At 34.0% G+C, this 25139-nt stretch overlaps 1 protein-coding gene across 1 annotated transcript in view; it reads left to right on the forward strand.

Moving 5' to 3' along the window:
• LOC150101724 (transmembrane protein 62-like) overlaps positions 1-25139 on the forward strand; it is a 365932-nt gene that overhangs the window by 340071 nt on the left and 722 nt on the right. The gene's annotated exons all lie outside the window — the stretch shown is intronic.

Here is a 25139-nt window from a genome sequence, read left to right on the forward strand (position 1 = left end):
TTTATTTCTTTGTAAAAAAGTCACTGATTTTCTTTTGCTTCTTGGAAGCTAAACTTTTTTCGAATGCTTATTGGAACTGCATTAGCAATAAAATTTTATGGAATGGTGTATCATTCTGCTAAGCACATTCTATACACATATTAAAACTCTCAACTGCCTCTTCATGTTTTACTTTTTTTTTACTTCACGTTCTTTATCGTCATCATCGTCTTATAATTCATTCTGTAACGTCATATTTATAATTTCAGCATCTGATTTGATTTCGAATTCACTTTCAGTTCTACCTGTAATCCATTCTCTAGCATCCGTTTGTGAAATTTCAACATCTAGATTTATATTTTTAACCAAATTATGCACATTTTGAATTTCCTGTAATTATCATGGTAAATTCTAAAAGGCCACAGTTTTTTCCACGACGCTTGAATTGCTTCAGGTTCGACGTCCTCCCAAGTAAATTTGAACACACAATAAATCAAAATAGGCCTACAGTATGAAAAAATACTGTACTGTAATAGTAATAAAATAAATATTAATAGTTAAAATAATAATTATTAAATAAAAATGATAGTTCACAAATTAATAATACGTAATAAATAAAACTCTTTTTTTCTTTCAAACAGCAGTTCGGATTACTGGAGGGTTCGGATTAGCAAGATACCACTGTATTTAAATTATATTGAAGGTCATTCCTTCTCTATGATTTTATTAATAATACTACATTATCAATCAAGCTGATTCTGAGAATTACACAGGTTTCATCAGCCAGTTTCCCCATTTGTGAAATGGTTTGGTATTTTACTTTGCAAATCTTGATACCATCATCAGTACAGTGAAGAATGGTGTGCTGATCTTACAATGTAATCTCTAAAACACTATTTTAAAATATTTCTGATGAAATAGAAATTGCCAGAAGTTCTTGAACTTCAAGACTAATTTACATGAAAATGCAGATTAGTTTTTGCTTTTTTTACTGCTATTTTCTAGCATAGATCGCACAAGTTTAAGGATATATATATATGCTAGAAAGTAGTCCACCATATATACTACACTGCTAGTTTTTAGAGCAGTGTTTTTTTCTTTTTCCTTTTAGTATGTTAATATCATAACATACTGTTGTGTTACTTCTCAGCAGCAGGAGGTTCTGCTTATTATGCTGGAATCTACATACCTGCTATGCAGGATATGTATTGACATATTAATAGGTCAGCATTTTGAAAAATCCATAGAATCTCAAACAACTATTTATATACAGTAAAGTTATTATAGTGAGAGTTCACAGCAGTCAGAAAAATTGTTGTCACAGTATAATGAGTGCATATTTATATCAAGTTTAACATCTGGGAAATGGATAAAAGTTGCTATCCAACAGCAGATACAATATAATTCCATCGATACTGCTATTAATTTACTCTTTATATTGAAACATTTATCTCGCTGATAATTTACAATTAATTTGTAAAATAAATACATTTATGCAAATTTAATAACTGCTGAATTTATACCTTGTGCATGTTAGCATGAATGCTGAAACAAACATGATTTTGACATAGAACAGACAAAAAAAATAAATAAATAAGTGTACTGTTTGCAAAATTTGTCTGTCTTAATACTTCTTGTAATAATACAGTTAAGAAGCCCGTGAAATAATACAAAATTTGAATGTTAAAAAAATGTTTAATTTTCTTGACCAAAAAGCTCTGGAAAGACTTTTAATGGAATTATATTGATCAAGTGCATATAATAAACAATCATTTATCAATTGGTAATAAATAAAACTCTTTTTTTCTTTCAAACCGCAGTTCGGATTACTGGAGGGTTCATATTAGTTATCGATTATCATTACCAATTATCATTTTTGGACACTTTAATTAAGAAGCTTCCGAATGGTGGTATCAACCTCTCAGTTTACCGCAAACCTACCAATACAGGACGTTATTTACATTTCACTTCCTTCCACCACATTTCTCAGAAACTTAGTATTGTACACATGTTGAAGAACCATGCCTCTCTCCTTACAACAGATCAACAAGACCTACAGGAAGAACTATCCCTGATATCCACCAACCTTACCATGAATGGATTTCCTCGAAGACTCGTCCACAAGATGCTTTTCTCTGAACCCTGACAAAGACAACAAGATGATATACGTTATATTTCTACCATCGTCATTCCACACTTAGGGACAGTTTCCAATAAGATTGCTAGACTCCTTAGACCACATAAAATAAGAGTGGCCTTTAAACCCACAGAAACGATTAGACAATTCTTAAGATCTCCAAAAGATAGCCATCCTTTCTCCAAATATGCTGGAGTTTATAACATACCCTGCTCGTGCGGCTTGAATTACATCGGCCAAACTTCAAGGAGTCTTGAAATTAGGCAAAAAGAACACATAAGTGACGTCAATAATAACAGAAGAAAAATCAGGGTTAGCTTTTCATTTCTCAAGAACGAACCATACCATAGAGTGGGATAGAAGCACAATTCCTTACATGGAGGAGGACTTCTGCTCCCGAATTTTTAAGGAGGCCACAACAGTTGCCCGCTGTATACAAAACCTTAACAGGAACCAAGGACTAATCTTGCCTGTGATCTGGAAGACCCTTATCAGATCCTTCAACTCGCCAGAACTGAATTATAGTGCCAACTATAGAACGTTCCTAAATAACAAGTGATATCATGCATGCTCTATGCATGTATTGTACGTGCTCTGTTCTTTGTTTAATATAATTGGAATCGGTTGATTATAGTTTGTAACAGTTTTTTACTTTTTAGTGCCTTACATCAGTTATGTACTTGAAGATGCCAACAGCCTTAGTTAGTGAAACTAGTTGGTATAACATAGTTGTTTATTATATGCACTTGATCAATATAATCCCATTAAAAGTCTTTACAAAATTTGAATGTTAAATTACAATATGTTAATGCATAATCTACTAATGATGCTACAGTAGGAAAGCTAAATGTAATTTATTGACAGTGATAGGTCCAGTTAAGAGTTAATTATCCCCTTAGAAATGTGTAAACATTCTGACTTGGACAAATAGCTGCTGCTGCTACTACTACTTTTCCCCTCCAGTTCTACCTGGTGATACTGTAACATTTGAATTTCCATTCTTTTATTTATTCAGTTAGCAGAAATGAATGAAATATTTGAGATTCACAAAGTGCTCATATGATGAGCATTATTCTATATATATATATATATATATATAAATGCTCATAAAAAAGAGATTTATTGCATTATTATTGCAATAAATATTCACATTACTCATTGTAATTTCATTGGACTTACTGTATATGTAAATCCAAGGTCTTCAGTAATCTGAAGATCATAGGACCAAAAATTGTGACATAATTATAAAATTTCTATTTGATTGGAAAGACCTAATTTGATACCCAATAAGGCTCGAACCTTTTTCAGATCCTTACATCTGAAGTTATCTAATTTTACATGGAGGCAGCAGTGTGTTCTTCGAGGAACTTATTTTATATCCTGTGGAATGTGGAACAGGCAGATTAGCCAAGGATATGCACAATTATCAGCATAACCTATTGGTCTCATAGCCTAATTTGTTTCTACTGTAATTCCAAACATTCCAACTAAAAAATTATCAGCTGTGAATTAAACAATTTGAATTATTCAACATACACATTTAGCCCTCCAGTATCCCAAAAAAATCAGACCACAAATCTGAAACCTGTGTTTATGAAGATGTTCCATGGCTTTGCAACTTTTTTAAAACTTGTGTTTATGTTAAATTCATATGACATATGATATAAGCAATTTAAGAGCTGTTTGCTCCATTCCCTGGAATAATCGATAAGAACATAATAAAAATATTAACTGGATAAAAAATGTTGAAAAATAATTGAACACAACTCAGATGGAAGACCTTGTCATAACCACAGAAATGATTGTGAAAGACAAGCAAAGACAGTGAGCTGGAGTGCACCAGGCAAAGATACATTGAATGGATTTTGGCTCAAATACTTAACGAGTACTTATGCTTGATTGGCTCAACAATTTAACAGCCTATTCCAGACAGGCTCATTTGAAGAGTGAATGATAAGAACAGTTCTGATTTTTCAGGACAAAAAAAAAGAAAGCTGTTTCATATAATTATCACTCCAGTAACTCGCTGCCTACCAACATTTGTTTTACTTGATTCTAGCAACTTTGATTAGTCAGTATTTATCACAACACTAACTTCGGTCTTTTGAAACAAAAAGAATGTTGCAGAATGATTTTGAAAAAAAAAAGACAAAAAGCAAACTTATATTTAGCATGGATTTCATTACAAGAAAGCATTAGACTTCTTGCTACATACTTCAGTTGGAAGATGTCTCAAAATTTTTGGAGTGAGTAAAAACATCAGAAAATTCCTAGCAGCTGTCATGACCACTCTGAAAACTCAGCTGAATAGAGACCATCTGGGTACAATGATTATCAAGAGAGGAATTTTCCAAAGTGATTCACTATCGCCTCTGTTGCTTATCTTAGCTCTGATTCTTCTAAAATTAATTTAGATGAAGAGGTTTTAGAAAGGGTCTAAGTTGGTGAGTGATGTAAAAAAATGCTCCTTACATTGATAGATTGAGAGCTTATGGATTGCAGAGGTTGGTTGATAGGCAGAGAAGAGGGGATATGATAGAAACATTTAAATTACTAAAAGGTTTTTATAAGATGATGCAGGGGAAATGTTTCAGCTGTGTGATAGTGATGGAAGAACAAGAGGTCATTCCTGGACATTAAGGAAAAGTGTGATTAACAAGGGAGTGAGAACGAGGTTTTTCACCTAGAGGGTGGTGAATGAGTGGAATGCATTGCCTGACACTGTTGTGAGTTCTTAGTCTGTAAATGAATTCAAGAACAGATATGATAGATATTGTTTTGATAGTTTGGGTCTCCCGTGATGAGTCTACTGACTCCATAGAGATACCCGTAATAATAATAATTCTAAAGAACACTATTTTTGGATATCAAAACAGGTAGGAAAAATATGCCATCTGTTATAATGGATGATCTTAAACTATATGGATAATCATCCAGAGAAATTAAATCACTGCTCAATAAGTCCTCATCTTCAGTGAAGACATTTCACTTCAATGTCTGTATGGAATTTGGACTCAATAAATGTGCAACACTGTCTATAGTTCGAGACAAAATAACAGACAGCAAAAATAATTACATTTGTAGATAAAAGGAAAAATTAAATACTTGCTCCAGAATGATCCTACAAATACCTGGCAATTCTTGAGACAGATGACATTATTAGGCTCCAGGGGGAGGAACCCCCTTTCGAGTTTTCAAAATTCGAGTCATCAGAATTCAAGGAGAACCGGCCTACCAGTCTGGAACTTGGGGGGGGGGGGGGATAGAAATCACTTGTAAAGAAAGTGTTTGTATGAAGTCTAACATGTTTGCCGGTCCTACCTTCTCATAAGTACATCTCTGAATGGTATGATTTGTTTGCTGTCTCTTTAGAATGCATAAAAGAGAAAAAAAGGGATCACATGCCAAAAATTATTCCGCTACAAGAAAATGCACTAATTGACTAATTGAAAAATAAATAAATATAGAGAGCCAACAGGCTTCATTTTAGCAATATAAACATTATTTAAATACCACCTTTGCTGCGAGTTGCACGAGTTTGTACTACGTACTAGGACTACTTGCATTAGCTCACGCTAGTAATCGCCGATACTTTTATAGTTTACTATATTTGACATGAAACTCTTTGATTCTGATCTTTGAGTTTCTTATTCGGTTTTAAAACAATATGGGATTTAATATCCCCTTTATTTAAATAATAATAATAATGGATTGTGTACCACAGTGTGTGAAAGATGTGCATCTAGATCCTCTAATTGACGTCTCATCTGCAGACTGCATAGATACCTCCATTCCCCGAGTACAACACAAAACAATTAATATACCATTTCAAGAAATTTCATCACTTAAAGTGCACTGAGGAAAAATTCATTGCAGAGAATATTCTTCGCAGGAAAAATTTTTTGCAAGAAAAATTGAAATAATATTGTAATGATACACATATGAAAAACAAATGCAAAGCAAGACATATTTCAGAAAATATTTTTTTTTTCTGTATTATTTATGTAATTAGATTTTATTTCATTTTTTATAGGTGTTTTTTTGTATTTTTAATAAAATAACCAATTCTGGTTATTTCTTAAAATATTAATTTTTTTTTCTTTACTTAGATACCATAGCTCTGTAGATGGGATATTAGTATTTTATAAAAGTGTGATAGGATGAACTACATTTCTGCATAGTAAAGAGATTTTGAATACTATTATGCTATATACTATTAGGACATGAAAGGGTTGTTGGAAGAGGCAAGAGTGAGAAAGTGAAAATCATCAGTATTTTACCTCGATATGATAAAAATGAATTAAGAATAGCTATGATGGCAAACAATTCAATGTGTAGGCTGTGTAGAAGGAATGGATGCAAGTTTTTGGATATGTGTGGAGTGAGTTTCAGGGAAGGTTGGATTTGTATAAGAGAGATGGCCTACACTTGATTGCATTTGATATCAGGAGTCTAGTAAAACTAATAACTGGTATGAGACCTAACACAGAGCCAGGGAAACTAAATTATAAAGGGAGGAATAGTGAGAATTTGAGTGTAAGAGCAAATGTTATATAACTGTGTTAATGACAGGAATGGGCTTTGTCATGGAAATGTTGATGAGGAGAGAACGATTTAGACATTGTGTTCATCCAGTTCAGACTCATCAAACGTGTGCCAAGATGTCAACATGTATAAGGCACTAAAGAAGAGAGATCTGCAAGTTATCCAACTGTGCCATGCAGACAAGAGTATACAAAAGAACATTCAGGTAGATTATTGTGTCTGTACACGAATGCTAGGAATATCAGAAACAAAGGGTGGAGTTTGATATGTTGGGACCTTAGATTGTAGGCATTAGTGAGACCTGGCTATCAGAATCAGACATACTAACTGGTATCAAGTGTAAAGGGTACACTATTTTTAGGAAAGATATGAGAGGAGGGGGAGTGCTGCTAATGATATCAGATGACTTGAATCCAGTTAGTTGAGACCTGTGATTGTAGTACTACTAACAGTATTTCATGTGGCAGTGAGTTTGAAGCCATCTGGTGTGAGATGGAATCTAACAAATTCAATTGCATAGTGGGGGTGTCGTTACAGACCTGGTGGATCAGTTGCTAGTGTTGGAAGGTCCTACCTAACTGACTGTTCCATTTTTGTTGGTTTGTTAATCTTATCTTTACCTCTTTAAATTCCATTTTTATTCATTAGTTGTTGATTTTTGCTCATCTGAATATAAAGAAATTTATATTATACTGCGCCACCCTATATTCAGATTAGTCTAAATAATATAGAGGAATCAATCATCAACTATATTTATATTATCACTTTATCTTCAGGCCGAGGTTATTAATAGCTTTTAAAGCTTCCACAAAGGTCCAATTAATTTTATGAGCGGTGCAATGAAAGAAAATCGGGCAAACACCAAGTTTAACTCAACAAAAGAAAACATTTAATGTGGAATAGTACAACAAATACATTCAAGTATAACTATCTGCAAAAGGTTATCAAATTGCACAATTACAAAAATTCATATTCAGATATTAGTAACTTCTTATTTAGGTTTGAGGATTATGGCTAATGTTGACACTTCTTAATTCTTAAAGCATCAGTAATTCTTTCACATAGTTCTCTCTACCCAATTAGATGAATTAAATCATAAATATATTAGCTCAGTTTAAAGTATTCAGAATAATTACAATCCATTAACTATCAAACATTCATTTCTCAGTTCTTTATGTTCATTTAATCAAGTTGAGAACAGTTCTTAAAAGTTTAACCTTCCAAATGTTACAATAACTAATCTTATGACAGGCTACACTATATTCTTTCTCAGTTAGCTAACACTTATTGGATCAACATAACACTTATTATTACGAGGGGAAAGTACTTCAGTACATCTAACATTTGACCATTAATTGACATAACATCACAGCTAAGGTCAAAATATATCCAACGGAGTTAACTGTTATTGCTTCACACAGGTTATAGAAAGGACAACTCTTACCAGATCATTGCTTCTACACATCGAATTCGCATAGGCACATTTGAAATTCTGGTTGACTTTTACTTTATGGTAACACAATTCAAAGAAATCTTCCACTATAATAACTGAATTATAGACACAGAAATACACAAGTCTTGATGCACTTGGTTTAAGTTATCTACTAATTCCTTATTTTCTTCTATGTATTAACTTCAGTTCTGCACTATTCTTCCACTAAACATTTGGAATTTATCATAGTATCAGAACTCCCATAGAAGTAATTCAAAAAAACCTATTAATTTCTTGTCCTTTCCTAGTCGATTTTCGGCATATATCAACTCCCCTTCTACCACTCACTACTTATCTCTGTGCTGTCTCTAGGGCTTCTTCATATATCTTATTTTCGTTTTCGAATTAACTCTGTTCTCCTCTTTCCAGGCAAAATCCGGTTCTGACCAGTTCAGCTCATAACAACTCGCTTCTTCCTTTGTATACAGTACTCCTCGCTCCAATCACGTGCTACCTAAAAATAACTCCATTTCCTTGACAGTGACTAATAAAATCTCATTAGCAGAATTCCTTAAATTTACTTTCACTTTCATTTACAATAATAAAAAACATATATCACAGTTAACATAAGGCACATAAAAGTTACATACATACAATTTCTTATAATATTATTAAAGGAATAAAGTAATAAAATAAATGACATTTAATACAGAGCCTTTTCGTTATGACGTATTCTAAAATTATATAATTAAATAATAACTGACAAAATTCAAGGAAAATACATGAATAACAAATTTTAAGCAAGAGGCTAACAACAAATAATATTTACAAGTCTTGCTTATGACATGGAGGATTATGTTAAACATGAATGAAGTATTATAATTTACAAAATACTTTCATTCACAATTTAACACTAGTGATGAAGAAATGCAACAACAAATAGACAAGATGAGCTTGAAAAGAGTAATCATAATGGGAGACTTTAATTATCCAAATATTGATTGCGTAGCAGTAGAATCTCATGAGAAGAATGAAAATGCGTTTATTGAGCTGTTGCCAGACAACTTCCTCAAGCAGCATGTGACAGAAGGAACTTGGGGTCAAAGAGTGTTAGATTTGATCATAGTGTCAGAGGGCATTTCAGTTATAGATGTAACTATTCTGCCTCCGTTGATAACAGTGATCATGCAGTACTCACTTAGGAAGTGACTAAGTTTATGAATGTTCCATTCAGAAAAGGTTACATGCTGTGAACTACAAAGCAGGAAATTATGACAACTGAGGAGTATACAGAGTTCAGTGGAATGGGACCGGTTGATGGATGGGAAGAATATCGACAGTGCACGGGAAGCATTTAAATATTACTTAAATGATGCAATATCAGAGTGTGTCCTGAGAGTTCGAAGAATAAATAGGGTAGAGTCAAATGGATGTGTAGTCTTATTAAGCAAGAGATTTGTAAGAAATGGATGTGGAAGGAAGACTGTTTACATAAGGATGATGTGCATTATGAAAATTATAAGCAGCAGGCTAGAATAGTTACAACTGTTGTACGGAAAGCAGGGGAGATGCAATTGGAAATCTTCAAAATTAGCATAATTTTTGAATCAGTCTGTATAGGATGTCTCATATATTTGCACCATATCTACAATGGTTTAGCACTGGATATTATAAGAATAAGCATCTTACAAAAATAAAAAATCATGTGTTGCGATTTCAAGCAGAAAGCAAATAAGCTCTTAAATATCATTGGATATATATTTTTATTATTAAAAAAAAAAAAAGTTTACCTACAAGAAGGCACACCCATGGGCTCCCCCCCCCCCCCATTGCTAACTTTTTTTACACGGAACATTTTGAGCAATGTGCTCTAGATTCCTCCCCCTTTAAAACCCAAAGTCTGGTTGACGATGTTTTCACTATCTGGCCCCATGGCTGCTAGACACTTTCCTCAGCCACCTAAACAAACAACACAAATGCATACAATTCACAATTGAGATTAAAAAGCAGAACACACTTTCGTTTCTAGATACACTTGTCACACATCTTGCTTCTGGCAGTCTTTCCTTCACTGTCTACTGGAAACAGAACATACTGGCCAATATATATATATATATATATATATATATATATATATATATATATATATATATATATATATACACACAAAAACTCCTATCACCACCCAACACAAAAACTAGGGATCATTAATACACTTAAAAACAGTGCTTTGAAGATTTGCTCCAATGAACAAACACTTAAAGATGAATTAAAAGTTATCAACAATACCTTCCTAAAAATGGTTACATCCAAAATACTATCAACAAAATTTTGTACAAGACCTCACTTAAAAACAAAAATAAACAAGGCTACAATAAATCTGTAACCATTCCATGCATTAAAGGGATATCAGACAAAATAAACAGAATGGTACCAAAATACAACCATAAACCAACTTTAAACTTCCTGCAAAATTAAAGAACTTACTCAACTCATCCAAGGAGTCACTCCCTCCCTCCACTGGCCCACCCTAAGGTATACCGTATTCATTGCACCTGTAATTTGTCCTATATAGCAGAAACAGGATGCACAATTCTTATCAGAAAAAAGGAACATAAATGACACATTAAATGTAATAACTATGGTTAAGCTGGTCTTTCTGATCATGCCCTACATAGAATTGACTGGAAAAGGACCTGTTGTTTATCACACCAAAACATGATATGAACGTAAATTTAAGAAGGCCTCTGAGATTCTTATCAGTCACCCTAATCGTAACAATAATGATGGTCTAAAAATCCCAAGCATATGGAAGGCACATATTCTACCCACTTAACCTTTCTCCCTAAGAGTTAATTTTGAATAGAACCATAGATAATCCAGGATCCTAAATCTAATATAACAATTGTCATGTTAAATTAGGATATCATTTTCACCGTAACAAAACTATCTATATGAAAGAATGTTTCTCTGATGTTGTCTTAAGTGGAATATAGCTTTGATGTAGTTAATTTATTTTATTTTATATATTTATTGTAATTTTATTTTCACTGGAGATCAGGCCAGTAAAATAACCGTTGATCAAATCCTTCTCTTCAGCATACTATGTGAAATGTAATTTAGCTTGTCTATGTATATACATGTGTATATTCCAGATGATGACCTTAATATGAAGGACGAAACGTCGGGAAATTAGAACACCTATTTATAACATGGTTGTAGAGTCCATAATTTGTGTAAAATGAATGCTGATCACTGTGCAACTTTCAATGCAAGCATTTGAAAATTGTGCAAAAATAATTTCTGCAGTATTGTTACTAAAATGAAAGAACATAATTATTTTGTTCCATTGCACTGATTTCAAGAATAAAAGACTGCAGATTTCTTACTACTACTAAAATTAACCATATCTCATTGCTTTTGTGAACAAGACATTATGTTAAATTGCATTACATTCTTATTTTAAGGCTAATTTTAAAATATTATGAATTTATGTTCAGTAATATTTCAAATGAACCCTCAGTTGAAAAACAAAACAGATTATTGTTGTTGCTGTTATTCGTAAGCCATAAAAGGTTGAATTGTAAACCTGTCATACATTCATGCTGTGAGCAGACAAAAATCATTGCAAAGGATAATCTGTTGTCATTCAGAATTGATAATTTATTTTTACACATGTGAAATTCATTTTTATCTTTAGAAAAAGATAAATTGTGCAGCAAAAAGTTCAAATATCAAAGGAAATTCTGATTAATGCAGTATATTTTAAGTCATGTGGCACAAAGGTTGCTCCATGACAGTTAATCCACTAATGCCTCTATAATTGCTGTTAAGGAATTAACAGCAGAGGAGGGTAATTACATGATAAAAGGCAGAATGCCATGATGTTTTGCTCCATGAATAATCATAAGGTGTTTTGAGTATTTCATCCACATCGCCCAGTTGAGAGGATAAACAATTATTTTAAAATATTTGGGAGGGGGGGGGGTGATCTCAAGTACAGTCTTCTTTCTCATATAAGGTTTGAAATCCCAATGATATCTGCTTTGCAAAGCATAAAAAAATTTTACCTCATACTTTGCTTTCTTTTGGGGAATATACTGTTATTGGTACTCTATCTCTCTTTCTGAGGTATATGTAGTGATCTAAATTTCTGATGAATTTTCATCAGAAAATCATACATTTTGTTGAGGACTGGGCAAGGATGTATTGCCTGATCATATTCCTCATTATTTTAAAAATGCAAATACTTCATGATGAGATGAAATTGTTTCAGTCATAATAAGGTCACAAAACATTGGCATGTTCAGCTTCCATTCTTTATACCACTACATTTCAGAAGTGTGCTTTTCATGATACTTTGCACGGTCATGATTGCTATAAATGTAAGTAGCATGTTATCTGTTGGGCTCCAAAGTTTACTGTAAGAATGTAGACTGTACTTAATTTGCTGATGTTGTTGGCAAACATAAAGGTTAGTCTCTTCCACTATGTAGGAAAGAATAGGATGTATAATTCTATATGCTTCTGCTTGCAAGAAGTTCACCTGAAGAAGAGTGGTGAATTGGCATTACAGAATGTTACCATCATTGGCAACAGGATGGACCCACTCAAGGAATTGCTATACTTGTAGGCAACCAAGTTCCCTTCCAGCAAGTCACTTACTATGAACGTAGAAGCAGTTGCTATCCAACTTTTAGTTCAAAACTTTAATAACGGTATGCTGCATCTACATTCCTCCTGCTGCAAATATTTCAAGATTACCTTGATGATATCGGATTGCATTACCCCTTTAATTCTAATGGGTAATTTAAACACAATGATTTGTGGGATAGTGGGAAACTATTGAGAATGTATTTGGGAGTGACAACAGAAAGGCTTCTTGGAATGATGCGGAGGACACTGACGTGTAGAAGTAGGGAGATTCTTGTTCCGTTGTATAAGGCTTTGATTAAGCCACATATGGACTATTGTGCCCAGATTTGGTCACCTGGTTTTCAGAAGGATGAAGAGATGTTGGAAAGGGTCCAAAGGCGACTGACTAAGGTAGTTTCTGACCTCTGGAATGTCAAGTATGAGGAAAGATTGAGAAGATGCAATTTGCAGAGTCTGGTGGATAGGAGGAAGGATAAAGACCTACAAGTTGGTAAGGGGTTTGTTATAGGATCAATGCTGGAGAAGTTCTACATAAAATAGTGGAAGATAAGGGGAGAACCAGAGGTCATCCCTGGAAACTGTATAAAGAGGGGTGTGATGAGAGGCAGGTTTTTTTTTTTTGTGCAGAGTTGTAAATGATTGGAATGCCTTGCCTGAGAGTGGTGTCTGCAAGGAGTTTGAGTGTGTTAAGACACGGTATGATGAGGTGTGTGTGTGTGATAAAAGGACCTCCCAGATGAGTCTTTGACTCCTTGAGGTCTTGGGGTAATAATAATAATAATTGTGTTCGAATAAACATCAAAGGAAGCATTATTGCATGTATGCTTGACAACAATCTCTCCCTCCTAAACACAAGAAGCAATACCTTCTGCCATATGCCTACCTGAACATTCACTGTTTGACTTAACTATCTGCTCACCCTCCCTTTTCCCACTCTTCAAGTGGGAAACTAATGAGAATGTATTTGGGAGTGATCACTTTCCTGTGATATCCCCCTTTTCTGCATGGGCAACCATGAACTCAATCATGGCTTTATCATAATAGAAAAATGAGCAAGCTGACTGGTTCCCCTTTTTCATCATTGGCAGAATTTGATTCTGCAATGGTTAGCTTCACTTCCATGAGTAGTGCTGTGAATTCTATTGCACAAGTTGCCGCAACTGCAATTCCTAAAACTTCTAGTCAATTTCAGTGTCTCCTTAAGCGACATTGGGATGGCAATTGCATAGCAGCCAAAGAAGCTAAGAAGAAATCTTGGAGTGGCTTTCAAAGATACCCCACGACAACAAACTTATTGCTTTCAAATGTGCTCAAGGAAGATGCATCTAGCATTAGTCAAATACATCTGCCTCGTCATAGTCAGATTTCAGTCAAAAGAAATCTTGGATCCAATGTATATCCTCCATAACAAGAAAAACTAACACTAAAGAATCCTGGAACAAACTCCAGATAATTAAGGGAAGACATACCACCCATCAGGTTCACGAACATCTCTTTAGGGCAATAAAGTCTAGAGCTACACTTAAATGTATGCTTCTGTTGAATTCCAGGTCACATTGGAATCGAGGGAAAACGTGACTGCAGCTTAGGTCAGCTCATTTCTCAAGTATCCACCATTTGCCTATAGCACCGATTACTAGCAGATTATTATCATCATCATCATCATCAAATTCCTGCCATGTGCCCTCAAGGGGTGTACAGGATATGATAGTACTACATGAAAAAAATTACATCATTACTAACTTCCTATCTACGATTTTCCTCCAAATCAGTCTGTTACTTGTCAAGACTCCAACATTACCAGATCTTATATTTCTATCACCTAAGGCACTTTGTACCGTATCCATCCACCTATATCTTGGTCGTTTTCCTGCCAACCTGGCAGAGAACACTTGTTTTGCTAATCTTTCTTCGCCCATTCTGTTTAAGTGACCATACCACCTGAGATTAGCTCTGCTAACGCATTCCTGGATGCTGACAATGTCAAGTTCTTTCCTAATATCCTCGTTTTTAATATGATATTGCCATTGATGCCATCTGTTCACACCTCTAATCTTGCTCAGGACTCTCATATCTGCAGTCTCTAGTCTTTGATCAAGTGTTTTATTTTACTTCTGACCCAGCTCTCAGATCCATAAGTTAAAACTGGTTTGAACACTGTCTTGTATACAGCTAATTTAGTGTTCCGACTACTTTCTCTCTTATTCCATATGAATTTATTCAATTGACTTCCCACCATACCAGCTTTGCTGATTCTGTTGTCTATTTCTATATTGAATTTACTATCTTCACTAAAAATCATGCCTAAGTAGCTGAAATGTTTTTCTTGTTCCACAGGTTGGTTTTCCATTCACAATGTAGTTGACATTTTCAATGATTCTGCCTATTTTCATTGTCTTTGTCTTTCTATTGCTGACCTTCATACCATATCTATTATAACAGTTATTCAATTTAGTCAGAGAATCTTGCAGACTTGTAGCGGATTTATTTAGAAGTATGACATCATCCGCATAAAGCAAAGAGCTGACATTAACATCTCCAATTTTGATATCATGTTTAATACCACTTTCCTTCATAATGTGATCCATATAGATAATGAATAACAGAGGGGATAATGTACATCCTTGTCTCACACCAGATTCAACATTAAACCATCTTCCTGTACTTCTTTCAATTCTAACTGCTGGTTTGTTAAGTATTGCTATAGTTTGCTATTGTTTGTTAAGTATTGATATAATGCCCCATTGACACCATATAACTGTAGCGTATTGAATAGCTTCTCTCTTGGCACCTTGTCATATGTCTTTTCCAAATCGACAAAACTTAAATACAGATCTCTGTTATATTCATATGCTCTCTCAACTATTTGTCGTAAAGTAAAGATCTGATCCTGACAACCTCTATTTGGCCTGAATCCAGCTTGTTCTTCACCAAGCTTTTCTTCCACAATTCTTCTCAACAGTTTCTCAAGTATACTTGCATAGATCTTGCCAGGAACACTCATTAGGGAAATACCTCTGTAATTCTCACATTCAGCTTTATTTCCCTTTTTATATATGGGTACTATGAGAGCTCTACTCCAATCATCGGGAATTCGTCCCTCTGTCCAGGCTTTCTGAACTATGCAGTGCAGCCACTGTGAGAATCTTATTCAGCATTTCTGGTTGAATATCATCTACTCCTGCTGCCTTTCCACACTTCAAGCCTTTGATGGCTTTTTCGACTTCAAGTATGGATATGTATTCCTGACTGCATGCCTGGTCAGTGTTTTTTACCACTGTGCTGTCATCACTGCTTGTTTCATTTAGCAGTTACATTTACATCACCACATGCCTTTCAAAGTAATTACTCCATACTTCAAGGATATCTTTTTCTCCCATTTTCATGTCACCTTTATCATCTCTAACTCCTTTTACAGCAATCTTTCCTCCATTTCTAAGCTTCTTCAACAACCAGAATATCTTACCACCTTCTTGATATTAATTTCTGTGTTCTTGCCAATGTCCTCCCATGACTTTTGTTTAGCTAGTTTTACACAGTGCTTAGCATTTTTGCATTTTTCTCTGTATTCTCTAAGAGCACAAGCTGACTTGTTTGACAGGAACTTTTGATATGCTTTCTTCTTTTCCTTCACTGCCTCTTTAACTTCCTGTGTCCACCAGGGAGTTCTGATTTTTTTATCCTTGCAGACAACATCACCACATGCCTCTCTGGCAGAATCAATCAATGTTTTCTTCAGAGTTTGCCAATGAATCTCCAAGGTTTGATTCCTGTTCTCAAACTCTTTCATTTTTTCTTCAATAATCTTTGTGTATTTAATCTACAGTTCACATCTGAGAGCTGCTCAACTTTTATTCGCTTTAAAACTTTCTTACATTATTCTTTTCAATATGAAATTCAATTTTATCCTGCTCAAGACTAAATAGTGATCACGTCCAATTTCAAATCCCCTGCACACTCTGGTGTCCTGCACCAGGGAGAAAACATCACTATCAACAATAACATAGTCAATGAGACTTTTCTTATTCCTTGCCTCTTCTCTCCATGTGAATTTGTGCACATTTTTATGTTGGAACATGGTGTTAATAAAAACCAGTCCATGTCCTGAGCAGAAATCCAACAGATATTTTCTATTATTATTAGCTTTGCTCTTTTCTCCAAATTTTCCCAAAATATTTTTGTATGTCTCACAATCATTTCCTACTCTGCTATTTAGATCCCCAACAAGGACCAACTTTTCCTTTTACATTGTGTCAGTTGCTTTTTCTAAAGCCTCAAAAAATTCCTCCACTTCTACCTTAGTAGAACCTTCTGTGTGACCATAGGCACAAATAAGTCTCATTGTCCAGTTCCCCATTTTCATATTTGCCCACATTACTCTACTTGAGACTGACTGCCATTCAAGAAGATTAGTCTCGTATTTTGTGTTGAATACTATGGCTACTCCTTCTTTTCCTTGATTGTCATTGCCTGAATATAACATTTTGTATTTATTGCTCAGAAAGATCTCACCAGTATTTGTCTTTTTTGTTTCAGTCATCATTATTATGTCGATTTGGTACTTATCTAATTCATCAGTTAGCTCCATTTCTTTGCCATTCAGGCTTCTTATGTTGATAGTACCGATCTTTAACTCTGGTGATGTTGAGTTGGGGTTTGTTTCCAGATTTGTTCGAGTAGCTGACTTTTCGCTGTTTGCCCTGGTTCCCTGGCGATAACAATGGCGCCCTTGTTTAACCGGGCGACACCCCAGCCGGCATGAAATTTTGTCATGTTGTACCATCATTTTTATTTTTGTTTAACCAAAAAGAATACAATTTGGTCGGCTAAATCCCAAATTGCCAGCCCATCCTCGTTCGTTCAGTATCCAAGTAGATACCCAAGCAGGGTGCACCACGAGAAGGTGAGGATTGGACATTAGGTCAGAAGCCCTGGTCGGTTCTCTGCATTCCTTTAATGGCTATGTGGAGGTCTCCTCTTGGTTATACAGCTTCAGTATGTCTGTCGTAATGACCTTTGAAATTATTTACACTACCTACATTGACAATGAACTCCAACAATGCATTCCACTCACTAACAACTCCCCACGTAAAAAAATCTACCCCTCACACCCTTCTTCACCACATCATTATACAACTTCAAGGGATGGCTTCTCGTTCTTCCCATCTTGACATCCACTTTTTTTTTATAATTTCTTGTGTTAATCTAATAGAATCCTTTAACTAACTTGAAGATCTTTATCATATCTCCTCTTTTCCTCCTATCCACCAACCTGTGTAATCCACATTCCCTTAAATCATAACCAACATTTCACAGAGTCCTGATTTCACTTTGGTCATTTGTCTTTGGACCCTCTGTAGTGTTTCAACATTACAATGAAAACCAGGTGACCAAATCTGAGCACAATAGTCCATATGTGGTCTGACCAATGTTCTTATTCAGCAGCAACACCACCTCCTTATCCCTACATGTCAATGTATGATACTTTTTATCATAGCAGCAGTACAATGGGCTGTCTTTCCAAGGGCACTTACAATGTGCCCTTGGAACTTCAGTCTACTGTACCATCACTCCAAGATCCAGAATCTCATCCACTTCCTGAAGTACAGCTTCATGAAGTGGATGCATATTCTTATATCAATGTATCCCAAAGTGTTTAACACCTTGCATTTATTAATATTAAAACTGCAACCCCACTCATTTGTCCAAATTTGAATAAACCTAAAAAGTCTATTCAAATCTTCCTGTAGAGAATTAACATCAGCATTACTCCTGATAATTTTACCTAACTTTGCATCATTGGTAAACATTTGAAGATCCTCATTCAATTCACGTGAAATATCATTAACAAATAAATTGAACAGTAAGGCTCAAGAACAAAATCCTGAGGCATGCCACTGGTCACCTTCCTTTTCTAAGATGCTGCTCTATCATACACAACTTGCTGGTACCTTTCAGAAAGTGAATCTTCCTATTATCTAATCCCATCTTCTGCAGCTTATATACTAATCTATCGCGTGGTAATCTATTAAATGTCTTTGCAAAGTTAAAAAAAAAAAAAAAAATCACTGTATATGAATCTCCCATATCCAACACATTTGTCACTTTATCATAAAACATAAGCAGTTTGCTAAAACAAGACCTGCCCTTCAGAAACCCATGCTGACCATCATAGAGCATCTTATGTCCATCAATCCAATCCTGTATTTTTAACTAATTTTTCCAAGACTTTGATCACAACTGCAGAAATACAGATCAATCTATAATTGGAAACTTCTATTCTCAAACCTTGGAGAGAGAGGGGTATTATTTTGCCTTCTTTCCACTCCTTAGGTACCTTCCCCACTACAAGACTTTCATTAAATAATAGACTAAGTATTTATGCACATTCTTTAAAATATGTGGTGATATATCATCCATTTCCACAGCCTTATTAGCATCTAACCCAAGCAACCCTTGATACACCTATCATTCTTTCACCTGCAATTTTCCTCATCCTTGCTTCCCTTCTAGATATTGCACAGCATCATTATCAGAAAGGTCATAACCATGTATTTCAATGACCTTTCAAAAATTTTTTTTCCTTCTGTGTAAAATTAAAAATTCTTCATATTTTAGTGGAAAGGAAAATTTTGAAAGGTTTTTTGTTTGTGTCAGAGCCTAGCAAAATCATCCCTCCAATCACAGTTATGGGGCAGTAACCTATCATCTAATTCTCTTTAACTTAAGCCACTTAAACTCTGATTGTCAATTACACATCATATCAGGTTTTTTATTTATTTATTTATTTTTTACTGTGGTTAGTACGTGTGTTTTTTAGTGACATCATATCAGATATTAGGTATCCTTTGCATGTGCTGTGCTTATTCAGATTAATACAGGACACAACTTCTTCTCTTTCACAAGGCCTATCAATGCAGCAGTGTTTATCCAGACCAATCCAGATTTTGCATTGGAAACCTTTTAACATTTTTATAAAGCATTTATTATTTTAATGGCTTTTGTTTAGGAGTACTTTTTTTTTTACAATGTCATTGGCTCTACCCAAAAACTTAGGGCATTACTGAAGTGTTATAAAATTAATATATGAAGAATGATATACAGCAATCCCTCGAGTGATGCGGCTAATGCTTTCTTTAAAACAGGCATATTAATCGAAAACGCACTAATCGAATATAATAACCTATGGGGGAAAAGTATAATTAGTTCCTCAAATTTCTTTTTTGACCTTTATTTTTTATAAAAGAATTAGGGTATATCTCAGGGTATAGTTAAAGGAAAACCATGAAGCTGATAGACAATAAAATATATTCATAATATCAATTTATTATTCTACTTAACAAAGAATTGAGCTAACGTAGTTTGGCAGGCATTCTGTTTCTTGCATACAACTGACGGCCCTATTGCCTCTTCTACTCTTCTGCAAATTTTACTGCTTCCCTCTTCATCAGGGCCAGCCTCTAAGAATTCTGCTTAAAAACTTCAATTGCATGAACATTTTTTTTTAATGGTTTAACAGTTTTTATTATTCACATCACGTATACAAATTATACATATTATACTATTCAACTTGTATAATTATGACAATAATTCACAATACAATTCAATGCACAGTACAATGTTACAAAATAAAATTCAAGTATTACTATCTTATTCTGTTGGTATAGTTCGCCCACCGATTAGAGATCCCTCGACACTTCTGCGCATGTACCAAAAAGGAGAAACCATTCCGATAATAGGGTAAACAATCCATCTTGTGGGATGAGTCGGAAAATTTAGGTTTTCTTTTACGAACATTGCTGTTTTTAAAGTGTAACTATTTTGCTTGTATAACAGTTGGAAAAATGTATGTAGAGTATTAACAAAATTAAAAAAAAAAAAAGGTACAGCATAAAACAAAAATTTAACTAAGTTTATTTTAAAAAAAGTTTTCTATAAAATAAAAATAATTATAAAAAAAACAAATTTTTTCAAATGAACTTAGCTATTCTAAACTTACAGTTGGGAGAACTGAGACACTTTAATGTCCTAAACCGATTAATTATTTATGACTTGTTGTGACTCTTTTAACAAATCCATGCAAAAAAAATGTTGGAAAAAAATACCATTATCAAATCCTTTTAATCTTCAGAATCATCTGAATCGGTGTCCGAATTGCCATCACTTTTACTTAAAATGATCTCTAAAGGTTCACATAATTCTTCGATAATTCCATCTCTGTCCCAATACATATTTTTTAATGAGGTGACATGAGAGCAATATTTTCCCCAGTTTTGAACTGTAATACTTTCAGTCGCCTGTTCTGTACGCTTAAAAAGTTTCGACATGTCAATATCTCCAGTTACGTTGCGATGGCGAATGAAACTTTTCACTTCTGCCTAAACATACTCAATAGCATTAATATCGCAATGATATGGTGGTAGCCTCAAAGCTAGAAATCTATGCTCTTTAAGCAGCGTGTCAAATTTAAATAGTTTCTTTTGACCAAATTAAGCAATTCAATTTTTTGCATATCTGGAGAATGAGAAATGTTATTTGCAGAGAATCCATAAGAACTTGCTTCTTATTAGACCAATTTGGAACTTGGTTTAATTGAATAGAGTGATATGAAGTGTTATCAATTATAACAACAGCATTTTTAGGAAGGTTTGGAATCAGTTTTTCTTCTGCCCACTTTTCGAAGATCGTAGAATTCATTTGTCCATGGTAATCTCCAGTAGTTGAATTGGCTTTGTATAGTTTGAATTCGGTAAAAAAAAAACATTTCTCCACCCACACACAAAATTATTATGCGCCGCGAGGCATTTCCGGTTTGTAGCACTCCACATTCTTCTTTAGACTGCTAACATTTTCCATAAATTAAATTATTATCAATCCAAGTTTCATCTAGATACACAATCAGTCTTTTCTCCTCCCTGAAACATCTTATTGCTATCAAATACTGCGTTCTAGATAAAACAATGTCACTTCGCTCCATGATAAGTTTCCTTTTATTCTGGGACTTTTTAAAACAAAATTCGATTTCATGAAGTATTTTCCTTAAAGTTTCTCTTTTCCAAGGAAAATTAATATTTTTTTTAAGCACAGGAATCGATTTCGGAACAGTTGGCACTCTTTTCTCGCCCACATAAAATTTGTGAATAGTTCTTATAACGTCTACATCAAAATGAAGCGTTTAACAACAGAACTTGTTGACTGTACTGGATCCATCATACAAATTAATAATAAAAAAATAATGCAAAAAAGCGACATCAAAAATCAAGCTAGTACTAGTACAACGACAAACAAGAAAGCACGTGATTTCGCATGTTGGCGGCCAATTCATACATCCTTCATTTCTTTCTCCCCTTTAGCATGAATCGACTATTCTTGGCAAAATGCCAAGGAGAGACCTACGAACGGTTGGCGAACTATACTAACACTTATTTTGGCTATTATTTTATTATGGTTAATAAAAAAGTTTTCTCATATATTTCCATATATGAGAAAGTAGAATATAATATATTTCGAATGGTTTCATAATTATGATAAGTAACTGGTTTAGAGTAATGTAAGTTAGTTAATGCAAATATGTGTAACCAAGGGCCGTAGCCATACTGGTTACTAGAAAAGTAATTAGCTCAAATCAGACACTGAGAGTTCAGGGATCACATCTAAGAGGGCTCCCTTACCAGTTATAATAATGTACATGTTGATATTTTAATTCCTGATTGAATGAACCAATTTGTAAATCAATACCTTAATTGGTTATGATATATGAGTTATAATGATCTCTTATACTATATGTTTAAAATAATTGTCAATATTCTTTAACACCATAAGGTAGTTTCTCAGTCTTTTTCTGAATACATATTCTGAGGTTATAGATTTAATTTCATTCGGAAGTTTATTATAACTACTCATCGCAATGTACTTGAAAGATTTATGAAAAATTTCTTTGTTTGCCTTAGGTACTTCCAGCATGTTTCAACCACAGTGCAATCCATAGTCTACATTATATACCAAGAAACTTTCAGTGTTTCTCTTTACATATAACAGACAACCATAGAGATATAGTTTCTGAAATGGTAGTATATTATGAATGATATACAGATCATTGGTTGAATGTGTGAAGTCGGTAGTAGTTATGGCTCTAATTATTCTGTTTTGTATTCTTATTAATGGAAGCAGATTGTTATAATAGTCTCCTCCCCAACAGGTAATGCCATATTGCAGTGAAGAATTTACCCAGGAATAGTATAAACATCTTAAGAATGCTGCATTTACAAATTTTTTAACATAATATATTCTGTTAATTATGAACCTAAACTTATTTGTTAAGAAAGTAGTGTGGGAGTTCCACTTCAAATTGCTATCGATATGGAGGCCCAAATACTTGACGGTTTTTGTTTTTTTTTGATTAAGCTACTTTACAATTTAGTTATCACTGCATTTCCTTTCATGCCATTTTATAGTTATACTGTGATCTAATTTGTCTGTTAATGTAAAGTACATATATCTCGTTTTGTCGGTATTAATGTTAAATCCGTTGTTGCTAAATCATATACTTAGTTTTAATATATCGCTATTAATCCGATTTTTTAGATCTTCAAGGGTTGTTTCAGTGTATGCTAAAGCCGTATCGTCAGCAAAGGATATCATTTTGCCAAAAAGTTTTATTTAAATAGATCATTAACATATATTATAAATAGGATGGGTCCTACTACCAACCCTTGTAGGACTCCGTATTTTATTATGTTTGTTGTGCTTTTAAATATATCATAGCTGGTATATTGTTTTCTATTATTCAGATAGGATCTGAACCAGTCATTAATAATTCCCTAATGCCGTATTTGGACATTTTCAATAGCAATAGATCATGATGAACACAGTCGAATGCTTTAGATATATCAAGAAAAACAGCTGCTGTGTGCATTCCTTCATTTATTCCACTATAGACCTTTTTATGAAACTCCAATAGCTCTTTTTCAGTGCATCCAGATCTGAAATATTTTCAAATTGTTTCTGTGAAATCTCTTTGGGCTTGTCAGTGATTAAATTTTCTTCATATTCTTCAAGATCTTCCCGCTGTGCATCTAAATTTTACAGGGCGGAGTCACCCAATTTCTCAGAATAAGATTTAACATAGATTCATTTGAAAAGTCTCTAAAATCATTTTGCACAATGTAGAAGAATGTGTTTGCAACCGGCTCGCATATTTGCCAGCAGAAATATCATTGAACTTTGAGACTTTATAACCGGGCTGAGATTTCTCTGATTTGGCCAGAAAAGTCTTGGAAGGCATTCGCTTCCAAAAGAAAGCTGGTTTCATTGACATTAAATACTTGTTAGTCAGAATAGTCCTCCCCCACCTCCCTTCTTCCACAATTTTCTTCAAAATCTGTGGATAATTTGTGGCCACCTCGTTATCTGCATTTGCAGTTTCGCCTGTGATCCAAACATTATGTAGGCTATTTCTCTTTTTTGAAATGCTCAAACCACCCAGCACTAGTGTGGAGTTCTTATTTTCCATCATTGATAGCTCTTTCTTTCAAGGTTGCAAAAAGACTTGACACTTTTGATTTAATAAAGTCAGTGTTTAGCGGGATCCGTTTTTGGTTACAATCTTCAATCCATGTAGAAAGAAGTTTCTATAATTCAGTCATTATAATACTTTGATTTTGAGTGGTCTGCATGCATGATGACCTTGAAGCAGTCTTAACTTTCTCTTTGTATTCAGCTACTTTGCTTAAAATTGCCCTTATAGTTGATTCACCCATTTTTGTGTTCTTGTCCTATCTTTGCTCTGGACTGGCCTTGTTCATTTTTCTTTATTATTCCAAGTTTTTCTTCCAATGAGATTACTTTTCGAATCATTTTCACACTTTCACTTTTTTGTGTAAATCCTAGCTGATAAGTGATGGTGTAAATCCTAGCTGATATTGAAAATGCATTGATGTATATATTTTCCCAGACCACATAATATTGAAAAATATTATGTGGTCTGGGAAAATACTTTAAATTAAAAAATTAAAGGAAAACATTTGCAAAGGAGGGATAAGATATGATCATCAAAAGGCTCTGTAATTAGCAGATGAATTACATTTTGGTAGTAATTTGAAACATACTATACATGGAAATAGTGTAGTGTGCCATTAAAATTCACTTTATGAAATGTTTTAAATCGGTAACTAAATTATTTCATCCCAGTGAGAGTTTTTTTTAAAATAGTTAGCCATAAAAATGTACAGAGAGAAAAATTTTTTTAAATCTGTAACATTTATTTTTAAGATGTATATAGGCCCACTAATCAAATTTTAGAGGCGCACTAATCGAACTTGGGTATAGAAAAAAATGACACACTAATCGGGGGCGCATTAATCGAGGGATTGCTGTGGGAGGAAAATTTGG

Source organism: Typopeltis vanoorti, chromosome 11 (genome assembly GCF_054136105.1).
Source record: "Typopeltis vanoorti isolate ZY-2024b chromosome 11, IOZ_Tvanoo_1.0, whole genome shotgun sequence".
NCBI classification, from domain to species: Eukaryota; Metazoa; Arthropoda; class Arachnida; order Uropygi; family Thelyphonidae; genus Typopeltis; species Typopeltis vanoorti.